We start from the raw sequence: 17,526 nt of genomic DNA, 5'->3' as shown, positions 1-17,526 counted from the left end.
GGTAGCATTGTTTAAAGTGGCTAGTGATATATTTACATCATTTCCCATCAATTCCCATTATTAAAGTGGCTGGAGTTGGGTCAGTGTCAATGACAGTGTGTTGGCAGCAGCCACTCAATGTTAGTGGTGGCTGTTTAACAGTCTGATGGCCTTGAGATAGAAGCTGTTTTTCAGTCTCTCGGTCCCAGCTTTGATGCACCTGTACTGACCTCGCCTTCTGGATGATAGCGGGGTGAACAGGCAGTGGTTCGGGTGGTTGACGTCCTTGATGATCTTTATGGCCTTCCTGTAACATTGGGTGGTGTAGGTGTCCTGGAGGGCAGGTAGTTTGCCCCCGGTGATGCGTTGTGCAGACCTCACTACCCTCTGGAGAGCCTTACGGTTGAGGGCGGAGCAGTTGCCGTACCAGGCGGTGATACAGCCCGCCAGGATGCTCTCGATTGTGCATCTGTAGAAGTTTGTGAGTGCTTTTGGTGACAAGCCGAATTTCTTCAGCCTCCTGAGGTTGAAGAGGCGCTGCTGCGCCTTCTTCACGACGCTGTCAGTGTGAGTGGACCAATTCAGTTTGTCTGTGATGTGTATGCCGAGGAACTTAAAACTTGCTACCCTCTCCACTACTGATCCATCGATGTGGATAGGGGGTGTTCCTCTGCTGTTTCCTGAAGTCCACAATCATCTCCTTAGTTTTGTTGACGTTGAGTGTGAGGTTATTTTCCTGACACCACACTCCGAGGGCCCTCACCTCCTCCCTGTAGGCCGTCTCGTCGTTGTTGGTAATCAAGCCTACCACTGTTGTGTCGTTCGCAAACTTGATGATTGAGTTGGAGGCGTGCGTGGCCACGCAGTCGGTGAACAGGGAGTACAGGAGAGGGCTCAGAACGCACCCTTGTGGGGCCCCGTGTTGAGGATCAGCGGGGAGGAGATGTTGTTGCCTACCCTCACCACCTGGGGCCGGCCCGTCAGGAAGTCCAGTACCCAGTTGCACAGGGCGGGTCGAGACCCAGGGTCTCGAGCTTGATGACGAGCTTGGAGGGTACTATGGTGTTGAATGCCGAGCTGTAGTCGATGAACAGCATTCTCACATAGGTATTGTCCAGGTGGGTTAGGCAGTGTGCAGTGTGGTTGAGATTGCATCGTCTGTGGACCTATTTGGGCGGTAAGCAAATTGGAGTGGGTCTAGGGTGTCAGGTAGGGTGGAGGTGATATGGTCCTGACTAGTCTCTCAAAGCACTTCATGATGACGGAAGTGAGTGCTACGGGGCGGTAGTCGTTTAGCTCAGTTACCTTAGCTTTCTTGGGAACAGGAACAATGGTGGCCCTCTTGAAGCATGTGGGAACAGCAGACTGGTATAGGGATTGATTGAATATGTCCGTAAACACACCGGCCAGCTGGTCTGCGCATGCTCTGAGGGCGCGGCTGGGGATGCCGTCTGGGCCTGCAGCCTTGCGAGGGTTAACACGTTTAAATGTCTTACTCACCTCGGCTGCAGTGAAGGAGAGACCGCATGTTTTCGTTGCAGGCCGTGTCAGTGGCACTGTATTGTCCTCAAAGCGGGCAAAAAGTTATTTAGTCTGCCTGGGAGCAAGACATCCTGGTCCGTGACTGGGCTGGGTTTCTTCTTGTAGTCCGTGATTGACTGTAGACCCTGCCACATGCCTCTTGTGTCTGAGCCATTGAATTGAGATTCCACTTTGTCTCTGTACTGACGCTAGCTTGTTTAATAGCCTTGCGGAGGAATAGCTGCATTGTTTATATTCGGACATGTTACCAGACACCTTGCCCTGATTAAAAGCAGTGGTTCGCGCTTTCAGTTTCACGCGAATGCTGCCATCAATCCACGGTTTCTGGTTTGGGAATGTTTTTATCGTTGCTATGGGAACGACATCTTCGACGCACGTTCTAATGAACTCGCACACCGAATCAGCGTATTCGTCAATATTTCCATCAGGTATGAGGTGTTTGTACAGGTGTGATGTGTTTATACAGGTATGATGTGTTTATACAGGTATGATGTGTTCATACAGGTATGATGTGTTTGTACAGGTGTGAAGTGTTTGTTCAGGTATGAGGTGTTTGTTCAGGTATGAGGTGTTTATACATGTATGAGGCGTTTTTACAGGTATGATATGTATGTTCAGGTATGAGGTGTCTTTACAGATATGAGGTGTTTATACAGGTATGATGTGTTTGTACAGGTATGATGTGTTTGTACAGGTATGATGTGTTTGTACAGGTATGATGTGTTTATACAGGTATGATGTGCTTGTACAGGTATGATGTGTTTGTACAGGTATGAGGTGTGTGTACAGGTATGATGTGTTTGTACAGGTATGATGTGTTTATACAGGTATGATGTGTTTGTACAGGCAGGTATGAGGTGTGTGTACAGGTATGATGTGTTTGTACAGGTATGATGTGTTTTTACAGGTATGATGTGTTTGTAGAGGTATGAGGTGTTTGTACAGGTATGAGGTGTTTATACAGGTATGAGGTGTTTCTACAGGTATGATGTGTTTGTACAGGTATGAGGTGTTTGTACAGGTATGATGTGTTTGTACAGGTATGAGGTGTTTGTAGGAAAGTGAGATAGAGAGACAGAGTTTTCTTTCCACCAACCCAACCACCAACCACACACATTCCTTCATTTCTGTCTCCTCTCCACAGCACATCTCTGTCTCCTCTCCACAGCACATCTCTGTCTCCCCTCCACAGCACATCTCTGTCTCCTCTCCACAGCACATCTCTGTCTCCCCTCCACAGCACATCTCTGTCTCCTCTCCACAGCACATCTCTGTCTCCCCTCCACAGCACATCTCTGTCTCCTCTCCACAGCACCTCTCTGTTTCCTCTCCACAGCACATCTCTGTCTCCTCTCCACAGCACATCTCTGTCTCCTCTCCACAGCACATGTCTGTCTCCTCTCCACAGCACATCTCTGTCTCCTCTCCACAGCACATCTCTGTCTCCCCTCCACAGCACATCTCTGTCTCCTCTCCACAGCACATCTCTGTTTCCTCTCCACAGCACATCTCTGTCTCCTCTCCACAGCACATGTCTGTCTCATCTCCACAGCACATCTCTGTTTCCTCTCCACAGCACATCTCTGTCTCCTCTCCACAGCACATCTCTGTCTCCTCTCCACAGCACATCTCTGTCTCCTCTCCACAGCACATCTCTGTCTCATCTCCACAGCACATCTCTGTCTCCTCTCCACAGCACATCTCTGTCTCCTCTCCACAGCACATCTCTGTCTCCTCTCCACAGCACATCTCTGTCTCCTCTCCACAGCACATCTCTGTCTCCTCTCCACAGCACATCTCTGTCTCATCTCCACAGCACATCTCTGTCTCATCTCCACAGCACATCTCTGTCTCCTCTCCACAGCACATCTCTGTCTCTTCTCCACAGCACATCTCTGTCTCCTCTCCTCTCCACAGCACATCTCTGTCTCCCCTCCACAGCACATCTCTGTTTCCTCTCCACAGCACATCTCTGTCTCCTCTCCACAGCACATCTCTGTCTCCCCTCCACAGCACATCTCTGTCTCCTCTCCACAGCACATCTCTGTCTCCTCTCCACAGCACATCTCTGTCTCATCTCCACAGCACACCTCTGTCTCCTCTCCACAGCACATCTCTGTTTCCTCTCCACAGCACATCTCTGTCTCCTCTCCACAGCACATCTCTGTCTCCTCTCCACAGCACATCTCTGTCTCCTCTCCACAGCACATCTCTGTCTCCTCTCCACAGCACATCTCCGTCTCCTCTCCACAGCACACCTCTGTCTCCTCTCCACAGCACACCTCTGTCTCATCTCCACAGCACATCTCTGTCTCCTCTCCACAGCACACCTCTGTCTCCTCTCCACAGCACACCTCTGTCTCATCTCCACAGCACACCTCTGTCTCATCTCCACAGCACATCTCTGTCTCCTCTCCACAGCACACCTCTGTCTCATCTCCACAGCACATCTCTGTCTCCTCTCCACAGCACACCTCTGTCTCCTCTCCACAGCACACAGGGAGACAGTGGAGAGAGAGGTGAGAGAGAAAGAGAGAGAGGGAGAGAGCGAGGAGAGAGAGGAGAGACAGAGAGGGAGAGAGGAGAGAGAGAGAAAGAGAGAGAGGGAGAGAGTGAGGAGAGAGAGGAGAAAGAGGGATAGGGAGAGAGAGTGAGGAGAGAGGAGAGAGAGGGATAGGGAGAGAGAGGAGAGAGTGAGGAGAGAGAGGAGAGAGAGGGATAGGGAGAGAGAGGAGAGAGTGAGGAGAGAGAGGAGAGAGAGGAGAGAGAGAAAGAGAGAGAGGGAGAGAGCGAGGAGAGAGAGGGATAGAGAAAGAGGGAGAGCGATATACTGTAGCCTCCCAACCCCTCTATGCCATCGCAGCATGATGGATTACTTTCTCTTCTTCTCTCCTGTGTTGTCATCTCCACAGCCATGTGCTTTTACTGCTGAGTACTGTTACACCATCCACTCTACAGACAGCTAGAGCAGCAACAGTGCAGCGAGCAGTGCAACCAGGCCTTAGATCCCATCCTGTAAGAGTACAGCTTTGGTATGCTGATAAAGACATCACAGCTGGGTTCTACTAAAGCATAGGAAGCCCTAAAGCTTTCATTCTAGCACCAACCAGAACTTCACCAGTTCAGCACACATAAAGCCAGGCATAACATCCCATCCTTTAAGAGGACAGTGTAATGGCTTTTGGGCTCCCGAGTGGCGCAGCAGTTTAAAGGCACTGCATCTCAGTACTAGAGGCTTCACTACAGACCCTGGTTCAATTCCAGGCTGTATCACAACCGGCTGTGATAGGGAGTCCCATAGGGTGGTGCACAATTGGCCCAGTTAGGGTTTGGCCGGGGTAGGCCGTCATTGTAAATAAGAATTTGTTCTTAACTGACTTGCCTACTTAAATAAAGGTTAAATATATTTTTATTTTTATTATTTTAAAGAATAGAAGTTTAACTCCAGAAATTGACCACATGTCTGTGGTCCATATTGATTCTTGTTGAGCGGTTTAAACCATCACTCTGGGGTTCTTGTTGAGCGGTTTAAACCATCACTCTGGGGTTCTTGTTGAGCGGTTTAAACCATCACTCTGGGGTTCTTGTTGAGCGGTTTAAACCATCACTCTGGGGTTCTTGTTGAGCGGTTTAAACCATCACTCTGGGGTTCTTGTTGAGCGGTTTAAACCATCACTCTGGGGTTCTTGTTGAGCGGTTTAAACCATCACTCTGGGGTTCTTGTTGAGCGGTTTAAACCATCACTCTGGGGTTCTTGTTGAACGGTTTAAACCATCACTCTGGGGTTCTTGTTGAGCGGTTTAAACCATCACTCTGGGGTTCTTGTTGAGCGGTTTAAACCATCACTCTGGGGTTCTTGTTGAGCGGTTTAAACCATCACTCTGGGGTTCTTGTTGAGCGGTTTAAACCATCACTTTGGGGTTCTTGTTGAGCGGTTTAAACCATCACTCTGGGATTCTTGTTGAGCGGTTTATACCATCACTCTGGGGTTCTTGTTGAGCGGTTTAAACCATCACTCTGGGGTTCTTGTTGAGCGGTTTAAACCATCACTCTGGGGTTCTGGGGTTTAAACCATCACTCTGGGGTTCTTGTTGAGTGGTTTAAACCATCACTCTGGGGTTCTTGTTGAGCGGTTTAAACCATCACTCTGGGGTTCTTGTTGAGCGGTTTAAACCATCACTCTGGGGTTCTTGTTGAGCGGTTTAAACCATCACTCTGGGGTTCTTGTTGAGCGGTTTAAACCATCACTCTGGGGTTCTTGTTGAGCGGTTTAAACCATCACTCTGGGGTTCTTGTTGAGCGGTTTAAACCATCACTCTGGGGTTCTTGTTGAGCGGTTTAAACCATCACTCTGGGGTTCTTGTTGAGCGGTTTAAACCATCACTCTGGGGTTCTTGTTGAGCGGTTTAAACCATCACTCTGGGGTTCTTGTTGAGCGGTTTAAACCATCACTCTGGGGTTCTTGTTGAGCGGTTTAAACCATCACTCTGGGGTTCTTGTTGAGCGGTTTAAACCATCACTCTGGGGTTCTTGTTGAGCGGTTTAAACCATCACTCTGGGTTCTTGTTGAAACCATCACTCTGGGGTTCTTGTTGAGCGGTTTAAACCATCACTCTGGGGTTCTTGTTGAGCGGTTTAAACCATCACTCTGGGGTTCTTGTTGAGTGGTTTAAACCATCACTCTGGGGTTCTTGTTGAGCGGTTTAAACCATCACTCTGGGGTTCTTGTTGAGCGGTTTAAACCATCACTCTGGGGTTCTTGTTGAGTGGTTTAAACCATCACTCTGGGATTCTTGTTGAGCGGTTTATACCATCACTCTGGGGTTCTTGTTGAGCGGTTTAAACCATCACTCTGGGGTTCTTGTTGAGCGGTTTAAACCATCACTCTGGGGTTCTTGTTGAGCGGTTTAAACCATCACTCTGGGGTTCTTGTTGAGTGGTTTAAACCATCACTCTGGGGTTCTTGTTGAGCGGTTTAAACCATCACTCTGGGGTTCTTGTTGAGCGGTTTAAACCATCACTCTGGGGTTCTTGTTGAGTGGTTTAAACCATCACTCTGGGGTTGTGGTCAGATATATACGGCAGTATAATAACACAGAGCAAATGTTTTCTATCACTAAAACCTCCTTCACTGTGACATTTGAGATCTTTCAAACTCACAATGCTTGTGTTTAGACTACGTCAACACCTGAGTATGTTAACTCCAAATCAAATGTATTTATAAAGCCCTTCTTACATCAGCTGATATCTCAAAGTGCTGTACAGAAACCCAGCCTAAAACCCCAAACAGCAAACAATGCAGGTGTAGAAGAAACTGTCCCTGATCTGGGCTTATCTTTCTCTGTGTGTTACGAATGGATGTCACACACACAGACACACACACACACACACACACACACACACACACACACACACACACACACACACACACACACACACACACACACACACACACACACAATAAGTCATCCACTGTAAAGAAGAAAAGAAGGCCATTATTAATGAACTCCATTTGCGTCTTCCTGAATGGAGGTTCATATTGTCTCGGTCCTTCAGAGGAAATATTTGCGGCTGCCGCGTGTCACCATGTTAGAGACTAACGTAATTACCATCCATTATGTGTCATTATTTTAAAGTAAGAAGCAAAGTGTTCGACTGTGTCACAGGCTGGTCCATGATTGTGTCAGCGACTGTGACAGAACAACAATCTATTGAATCTAAGAAATGAAAGACTCTGGCAGCCTTCTGTGGTTTTATATTTGTGTTGACTTCCCCTTACCGTCACATACTGGAGCACGGAGGAATTAGCATTGTATTAACCAGGAAATGACATCCTGTCATGTTGGAGTTATACCCTGCAGTTTACTTGTCTTCTCTTCTTCGTGGTTTTATCCTGTACCTTCAGGGGTTTGTAACAACGGCCCTTCACGTAATTGGGGACAAAAATTAGATGTTTCTGCTGTGTTTGTTTTTACCTTGTTTGATTCCACTTGGGAAACTTTAGTTTGACGTATCCCTGTTTGCTCTTGGTTATTGACACTCAGTGTTAGTGGTTTGTGCTCACAGAATGTAAACAGTTTGAATACAAATTGAGGCCTAGATTCAATTAGTTCAAGCGTTAACCAACGATAGCAGACACCAGCATAGCAGATGTATTGGAGGTGTCGGAGGTGGATCTGTCAAATTGGTGAGCAGCTGCTCTTGTGATCATTGTCACAAAGCCACAACCACGCCACTCCTGTTAGAAATTCAGAAAGAGAAACGTAAAAAAAAAATCACAATACAAAATAATAAGGATTTGTATCATCCTAATCTAGATGTAGATTACATCTCACATACCAGTGTTCAAACTTGTAAACAATGCTACATAGGATTTGTATCATCCTAATCTAGATGTAGATTACATCTCACATACCAGTGTTCAAACTTGTAAACAATGCTACATAGGATTTCTGTTTATGCGACTCTTTGCTTAAGGTATAATGATTAAACACCTCCCTCTGCAACTGGATCCTGGACATCCTGACCGCCGCCCCCAGGTGGTGAGGGTAGGCAACAAAACGTCTGCAACTGGATCCTGGACATCCTGACCGCCGCCCCCAGGTGGTGAGGGTAGGCAACAAAACGTCTGCAACTGGATCCTGGACATCCTGACCGCCGCCCCCAGGTGGTGAGGGTAGGCAACAAAAAAACGTCTGCAACTGGATCCTGGACATCCTGACCGCCGCCCCCAGGTGGTGAGGGTAGGCAACAAAACGTCTGCAACTGGATCCTGGACATCCTGACCGCCGCCCCCAGGTGGTGAGGGTAGGCAACAAAACGTCTGCAACTGGATCCTGGACATCCTGACCGCCGCCCCCAGGTGGTGAGGGTAGGCAACAAAACGTCTGCAACTGGATCCTGGACATCCTGACCGCCGCCCCCAGGTGGTGAGGGTAGGCAACAAAACATCTGCAACTGGATCCTGGACATCCTGACCGCCGCAACCAGGTGGTGAGGGTAGGCAACAAAACGTCTGCAACTGGATCCTGGACATCCTGACCGCCGCCCCCAGGTGGTGAGGGTAGGCAACAAAACGTCTGCAACTGGATCCTGGACATCCTGACCGCCGCCCCCAGGTGGTGAGGGTAGGCAACAAAACGTCTGCAACTGGATCCTGGACATCCTGACCGCCGCCCCCAGGTGGTGAGGGTAGGCAACAAAACGTCTGCAACTGGATCCTGGACATCCTGACCGCCGCCCCAGGTGGTGAGGGTAGGCAACAAAACGTCTGCAACTGGATCCTGACATCCTGACATCCTGACCGACCGCCGCCCCCTGGCAACAAAACATCTGCAACCGCCCCCAGGTGGTGAGGGTAGGCAACAACACGTCTGCAACTGGATCCTGGACATCCTGACCGCCGCCCCCAGGTGGTGAGGGTAGGCAACAAAACATCTGCAACTGGATCCTGGACATCCTGACCGCCGCAACCAGGTGGTGAGGGTAGGCAACAAAACGTCTGCAACTGGATCCTGGACATCCTGACCGCCGCCCCCAGGTGGTGAGGGTAGGCAACAAAACGTCTGCAACTGGATCCTGGACATGCTGACCGCCGCCCCCAGGTGGTGAGGGTAGGCAACAACACATCTGCAACTGGATCCTGGACATCCTGACCGCCGCCCCCAGGTGGTGAGGGTAGGCAACAAAACGTCTTCAACTGGATCTTGGACATCCTGACCGCCGCCCCCAGGTTGTGAGGGTAGGCAACAAAACGTCTTCAACTGGATCCTGGACATCCTGACCGCCGCACCCAGGTGGTGAGGGTAGGCAACAAAACGTCTGCAACTGGATCCTGGACATCCTGACCGCCGCACCCAGGTGGTGAGGGTAGGCAACAACACGTCTGCAACTGGATCCTGGACATCCTGACCGCCGCCCCCAGGTGGTGAGGGTAGGCAACAAAACATCTGCAACTGGATCCTGGACATCCTGACCGCCGCAACCAGGTGGTGAGGGTAGGCAACAAAACATCTGCAACTGGATCCTGGACATCCTGACCGCCGCCCCCAGGTGGTGAGGGTAGGCAACAAAACGTCTGCAACTGGATCCTGGACATCCTGACCGCCGCCCCCAGGTGGTGAGGGTAGGCAACAAAACGTCTGCAACTGGATCCTGGACATCCTGACCGCCGCCCCCAGGTGGTGAGGGTAGGCAACAAAACGTCTGCAACTGGATCCTGGACATCCTGACCTGACCGCCCCCAGGTGGTGAGGGTAGGCAACAACACGTCTGCAACTGGATCCTGGACATCCTGACCGCCGCCCCCCAGGTGGTGAGGGTAGGCAACAAAACATCTGCAACTGGATCCTGGACATCCTGACCGCCGCAACCAGGTGGTGAGGGTAGGCAACAAAACGTCTGCAACTGGATCCTGGACATCCTGACCGCCCCCAGGTGGTGAGGGTAGGCAACAAAACGTCTGCAACTGAATCCTGGACATGCTGACCGCCGCCCCCAGGTGGTGAGGGTAGGCAACAAAACGTCTGCAACTGAATCCTGGACATCCTGACCGCCGCCCCCAGGTGGTGAGGGTAGGCAACAAAACGTCTTCAACTGGATCTTGGACATCCTGACCGCCGCCCCCAGGTGGTGAGGGTAGGCAACAAAACGTCTGCAACTGGATCCTGGACATCCTGACCGCCGCCCCCAGGTGGTGAGGGTAGGCAACAAAACGTCTGCAACTGGATCCTGGACATCCTGACCGCCGCCCCCAGGTGGTGAGGGTAGGCAACAACACGTCTGCAACTGGATCCTGGACATCCTGACCGCCGCCCCCAGGTGGTGAGGGTAGGCAACAAAACATCTGCAACTGGATCCTGGACATCCTGACCGCCGCAACCAGGTGGTGAGGGTAGGCAACAAAACGTCTGCAACTGGATCCTGGACATCCTGACCGCCGCCCCCAGGTGGTGAGGGTAGGCAACAAAACGTCTGCAACTGGATCCTGGACATGCTGACCGCCGCCCCCAGGTGGTGAGGGTAGGCAACAACACATCTGCAACTGGATCCTGGACATCCTGACCGCCGCCCCCAGGTGGTGAGGGTAGGCAACAAAACGTCTTCAACTGGATCTTGGACATCCTGACCGCCGCCCCCAGGTTGTGAGGGTAGGCAACAAAACGTCTTCAACTGGATCCTGGACATCCTGACCGCCGCACCCAGGTGGTGAGGGTAGGCAACAAAACGTCTGCAACTGGATCCTGGACATCCTGACCGCCGCACCCAGGTGGTGAGGGTAGGCAACAACACGTCTGCAACTGGATCCTGGACATCCTGAGGCCCCCAGGTGGTGAGGGTAGGCAACAAAACGTCTGCAACTGGATCTTGGACATCCTGACCGCCGCAACCAGGTGGTGAGGGTAGGCAACAAAACATCTGCAACTGGATCCTGGACATCCTGACCGCCGCCCCCAGGTGGTGAGGGTAGGCAACAAAACGTCTGCAACTGGATCCTGGACATCCTGACCGCCGCCCCCAGGTGGTGAGGGTAGGCAACAAACGTCTGCAACTGGATCCTGGACATCCTGACCGCCGCCCCAGGTGGTGAGGGTAGGGCAACAAAACGTCTGCAACTGGATCCTGGACATCCTGACCGCCGCCCCCAGGTGGTGAGGGTAGGCAACAAACGTCTGCAACTGGATCCTGGACATCCTGACCGCCGCCCCAGGTGGTGAGGGTAGGCAACAAAAACATCTGCAACTGGAGGGTAGGCAACAAACCTGGATCCTGGACATCCTGACCGCCGCAACCAGGTGGTGAGGGTAGGCAACAAAAACGTCTGCAACCAGGTGGTGAGGGGTGAGGCAACAAAACGTCTGCAACTGGATCCTGGACATCCTGACCGCCGCCCCCAGGTGGTGAGGGTAGGCAACAAAACGTCTGCAACTGAATCCTGGACATCCATGCTGACCGCCGCCCCAGGTGGTGAGGGTAGGCAACAAAACGTCTGCAACTGGATCCTGGACATCCTGACCGCCGCCCCCAGGTGGTGAGGGTAGGCAACAAAACGTCTGCAACTGGATCCTGGACATCCTGACCGCCCCCAGGTGGTGAGGGTAGGCAACAAAACGTCTGCAACTGGATCCTGGACATCCTGACCGCCCCCCCCAGGTGGTGAGGGTAGGCAACAAAACGCCTGCAACGTCCCCAGGTGGTGAGGTGGGGTAGGCAACAAAACGTCTGCAACTGGATCCTGGACATCCTGACCGCCGCCCCCAGGTGGTGAGGGTAGGCAACAACACGTCTGCAACTGGATCCTGGACATGCCGATCCAGGTGGTGAGGGTAGGCAACAAAACGTCTGCAACCCAGGTGGTGAGGGTAGGCAACAAAACATCTGCAACTGGATCCTGGACATCCTGACCGCCGCCCCCAGGTGGTGAGGGTAGGCAACAAAACGTCTGCAACTGGATCCTGGACATCCTGACCGCCGCCCCCAGGTGGTGAGGGTAGGCAACAAAACGTCTGCAACTGGATCCTGGACATCCTGACCGCCGCCCCCAGGTGGTGAGGGTAGGCAACAAAACGTCTGCAACTGGATCCTGGACATCCTGACCGCCGCCCCAGGTGGTGAGGGTAGGCAACAACACGTCTGCAACTGGATCCTGACATCCTGACCGCCGCCCCCCTGGCAACAAAACATCTCAACTGGATCCTGGACATCCTGACCGCCGCAACCAGGTGGTGAGGGTAGGCAACAAAACGTCTGCAACTGGATCCTGGACATCCTGACCGCCGCCCCCAGGTGGTGAGGGTGAGGGTAGCAACAAAACGTCTGCAACTGGATCCTGGACATGATCCTGGACATCTGACCGCTGCAACTGGATCCCCCAGGTGGTGAGGGTAGGCAACAAAACGTCTGCAACTGGATCCTGGACATCCTGACCGCCGCCCCAGGTGGTGAGGGTAGGCAACAAAAAACATCCTGGACCGCCGCCCCCTGCACCGCCGCCCCCAGGTGGTGCAACAAAAAATCCTGCAACTGGACATCCTGGACATCCTGGACATCCTGACCGCCCCCAGGTGGTGAGGGTAGGCAACAAAACGTCTGCAACTGGATCCTGGACATCCTGACCGCCGCCCCCAGGTGGTGAGGGTAGGCAACAAAACGTCTGCAACTGGATCCTGGACATCCTGACCGCCGCGCCCCCAGGTGGTGAGGGTAGGCAACAAAACGTCTGCAACTGGATCCTGGACATCCTGACCGCCGCCCCCAGGTGGTGAGGGTAGGCAACAACAACGTCTGCAACTGGATCCTGGACATCCTGACCGCCGCCCCCAGGTGGTGAGGGTAGGCAACAAAACATCTGCAACTGGATCCTGGACATCCTGACCGCCGATCCAACCAGGTGGTGAGGGTAGGCAACAAAACGTCTGCAACTGAATCCTGGACATCCTGACCGCCGCCCCCTGGCAACAAAACGTCTCAACTGATCCTGGACATCCTGACCGCCGCCCCAGGTGGTGAGGGTAGGCAACAAAACGTCTCAACTGGATCTTGGACATCCTGACCGCCGCCCCCAGGTGGTGAGGGTAGGCAACAAAACGTCTGCAACTGGATCCTGGACATCCTGACCGCCGCCCCCATCCTGACCGCCGCCCCCAGGTGTGGTGAGGGTAGGCAACAAAACGTCTGCAACTGGATCCTGGACATCCTGACCGCCGCCCCCAGGTGGTGAGGGTAGGCAACAAACGTCTGCAACTGGATCCTGGACATCCTCACCGCCCCAGGTGGTGAGGGTCCTGACATCCTGGACATCCTGACCGCCCCAGGTGGTGAGGGTAGGCAACAAAACATCTGCAACTGGATCCTGGACATCCTGACCGCCGCCCCCAGGTGGTGAGGGTAGGGCAACAAAACGTCTTCAACTGGATCCTGGACATCCTGACCGCCGCCCCAGGTGGTGAGGGTAGGCAACAAAACGTCTGCACTGGACTGGATGCCGCCCCCTGGCAACAAAATCAACTGGATCCTGGACATCCTGACCGCCGCCCCCAGGTGGTGAGGGTAGGCAACAAACGTCTGCAACTGGATCCTGGACATCCTGACCGCGCCCCCAGGTGGTGAGGGTAGGCAACAAAACGTCTGCAACTGGATCCTGGACATCCTGACCGCCGCCCCCAGGTGGTGAGGGTAGGCAACAAAACGTCTGCAACTGGATCCTGGACATCCTGACCGCCGCCCCCAGGTGGTGAGGGTAGGCAACAAAACGTCTGCAACTGGATCCTGGACATCCTGACCGCCGCCCCAGGTGGTGAGGGTAGGCAACAAACGCCTGCAACTGGATCCTGGTCTAGGCAAACTGGATCCTGGACAAAACGTCTGCAACTGGATCCTGGACATCCTGACCGCCGCCCCCAGGTGGTGAGGGTAGGCAACAAAACGTCTGCAACTGGATCCTGGACATCCTCCTGCAACAAAACGTCTGCAACTGGATCCTGGACATCCTGACCGCCGCCCCCAGGTGGTGCGTGTTTAGTCTCCTCCTGCACTTCCTCTTCACCCACGACTGCATGACCAAACACGACTCCAACACCATCTGTCACGGATAGCTAGGAGTGGTGGGTGTGGAGTCAGGCGCAGAGAGCAATGCTTCCAATGCATACGTTTATTAAGCTGGGTCTAGCCAACAAACAGGCACAATGACCAATGAACAGGTATGTCCCCAAAACCAGGGAAAATAACAGACAGCAAAATACGTAACCAAAACAATTTCACCACTGACAGTAGGAATAAACCTGCACAAAAGCAGGCGGGCCCTGGAGGTTTAAATAGACCATAATTAACAACAAATCGGTGGCAGCTAGTAGACCGGTGACGACGGCCGCCGAGCGCCGCCTGAACAGGGAGAGGAGCCACTTTCGGTGGAAGTCGTGACACCATCGTTAAGTTTGCTGATGACACAAATGTGGTAGGCCTGATTAATGACAACAATGAGACAGCCTATAGGGAGGAGGTCTGAGACCTGTGTGGAGCCAGGACAACAACCTCTCCCCCGCTGTGCGGTGGCATCCCTGCCTGGTATGGCAACTGCTTGGTATCTGACCGCAAGGCGCCACAGAGTGTAATGCGTATGGCCCGGTACATCACTGGGGTCAAGCTTCCTGCCATCCAGGACCTATATACTAGGTGGTGGCAGAGGAAATTCCCCAAAATTGTCAAAGACTACAGTCATCCAAGTCACAGACTGTTCTCTCTGTTCCCGCACGGCAAGCGGTAGCGGAACGCCAAGACCAAAAGGCTCCTTACACTTAACAGCTTCTACCTCCAAGACATAAGACTGCTGAACAATGAATCCAGTGGCCACCCGGACTATTTACATTTACCCCATCCATTTGTATTTTACACTGCTGCTACTCACTGTTTATTATCTATGCATAGTCACTTCACTCCTACCTACATGTACACTGCTGCTACTCACTGTTTATTATCTATGCATAGTCACTTCACCCCTACCTACATGTACACTGCTGCTACTCACTGTTTATTATCTATGCATAGTCACTTCACCCCTACCTACATGTACACTGCTGCTACTCACTGTTATTATCTATGCATAGTCACTTCACCCCTACCTACATGTACACTGCTGCTACTCACTGTTTATTATCTATGCATAGTCACTTCACCCCTACCTACATGTACACTGCTGCTACTCACTGTTATTATCTATGCATAGTCACTTCACCCCTACCTACATGACACTGCTGCTACTCACTGTTTATTATCTATGCATAGTCACTTCACCCCTACCTACATGTACACTGCTGCTACTCACTGTTTATTATCTATGCATAGTCACTTCACCCCTACCTACATGTACACTGCTGCTACTCTCTGTTTATTATCTATGCATAGTCACTTCACCCCTACCTACATGTACACTGCTGCTACTCACTGTTTATTATCTATGCATAGTCACTTCACCCCTACCTACATGTACAAATTACTTCAATTGACCTGTACCCCCGCACATTGACTCGGTACCGGTACCCCCTGTATATAGCCTCGTTATTGTTATTTTAATGTGTTACTTTTTATAATTTTTTTATTGTGTTTATTTGGTAAATATTTTCTTAACTCTTTCTAGAACTGCATTGTTGGTTAAGTGCTTATAATTAAACATTTCACGGTAAGGTCTACACCTATTGTATTCAGTGCATGTGACAGTTTGATTTGATTTGATCTTCACAGGGTGGTGAAAGTGCAAGTTGACCTTGACGCTCCTTTCCAATAAATATTGATGGTCTTAATCTGGTGAAAAAATGGTTTATGCTTTACTGCCGTTTGACAAATGTGCTCTGCTCTTATCCATAATAATGTCCTCATGTAGACTAGCCTACCCTCACAGCCTACAAGCACTGCATCGGCGAGCTGTTGCTAGTGAGCATGTCAAGATCAGTGTAGGCAAATCTGCTATACTCCATGGGTTCTCCTCTTCAAATCCATATCTTCTCCTCTTCCACTCCATCTCTTCTCCTCTTCCACTCCATCTCTTCTCTTCTCCTCTTCCACTCCATCTCTTCTCTTCTCCTCTTCCACTCCATCTCTTCTCCTCTTCCACTCCATGTCTTCTCCTCTTCCACTACATATCTTCTCATCTTCCACTCCACTCCATCTCTTCTCTTCTCCTCTTCCACTCATTCTCTTCTCCTCTTCCACACATTCTCTTCTCCTCTTCCACTCCATCTCTTCTCTTCTCCCACTCATTCTCTTCTCCTCTTCCACACATTCTCTTCTCCTCTTCCACTCCATCTCTTCTCCTCTTCCACTCCATCTCTTCTCCTCTTCCACTACATATCTTCTCATCTTCCACTCCATCTCTTCTCTTCTCCTCTTCCACTCCATCTCTTCTCCTCTTCCACTCCATATCTTCTCCTCTTCCACTCCATCTCTTCTCCTCTTCCACTCCATCTCTTCTCCTCTTCCACTCATTCTCTTCTCCTCTTCCACTCCATCTCTTCTCCTCTTCCACTCCATCTCTTCTCATCTTCCACTCCATCTCTTCTCTTCTCCTCCTCTCTTCTCCCTCTTTTTTTTCTTCTCAGTCTCCCCTTGTTTATGTAGAGACCCTGTGCTACTTTCAGTGTTTGTGTCTGTGTTCTAACTTAACAAAATGTTTTTAAGAAACTTAAAGATAATCAAGTGTATTGCAAGAGCATGAAGATGTCATGAAACAGATGACAATTTAGAGTGTTACTGTGTTCAAGTAAATACAAGTATCAGCAGATAGATTCCCCCATAACCCTACTGTCTTGGTTAGTATTTAGTATTGTATTAGGATGCATTGTGATGTGATGTGCTGGTCCTTGTGATTTTCAACTAGTTTAGCTGTTTGTTTAAAGCAAAATGACTGATACGTATTGGCTCCTAATTAGCTATTACCACAACCTGGCTGCAAGGAATGAGTAAATCAATGCTTATTTCTCTTTAAAGCGAAACTTAAAGTAGAAAAGGGAAAATGGAGGAGGGGGAGAGAGAGAGAGGGATAAAGGAGAGAGAGAATATAGGCTTTGGAGCCATTTACACACCAGTGAGAAATACGGCCTACAATTGCATCTGAATAGAATTAGCTGGGAATGGAAGTGTAGAGGCAGTCTGGCTTTGAGATAAGCATCAGACTTACTGTAATATCTATCACAGGCGGAGGGGGAATACTGTTGCATTGGAGATTAATGAGGCTTTATACAGTATGTGTGTGTGTGTATCTACTCGGTGTGTCCCCTTTGCATTTATATCTTCCAGGAAACGTTTCCAGACGCTAAGACATTTATATGTTTTCATTTTAGACACACTATACCGCACAATAATTGATTGCTGCAGCTGGTGTTCAAAAACCGTTCATACACGTTACCATCTAGTGGTCAGATTTATACAAACAGAGTGGAGTGGGAGTCTCTGTTTGGTGGTCTATCGAGACCACCATAATGTGTGTGAGACAGAGAGAGAAGAGAGAGTGTGTGT

This window comes from Oncorhynchus nerka, linkage group LG5 (assembly GCF_034236695.1).
Source record: "Oncorhynchus nerka isolate Pitt River linkage group LG5, Oner_Uvic_2.0, whole genome shotgun sequence".
Lineage (NCBI taxonomy): Eukaryota > Metazoa > Chordata > Actinopteri > Salmoniformes > Salmonidae > Oncorhynchus > Oncorhynchus nerka.
The sequence above is the reverse complement of the archived record's forward strand: the minus strand, read 5'-3'. Positions refer to the sequence as shown.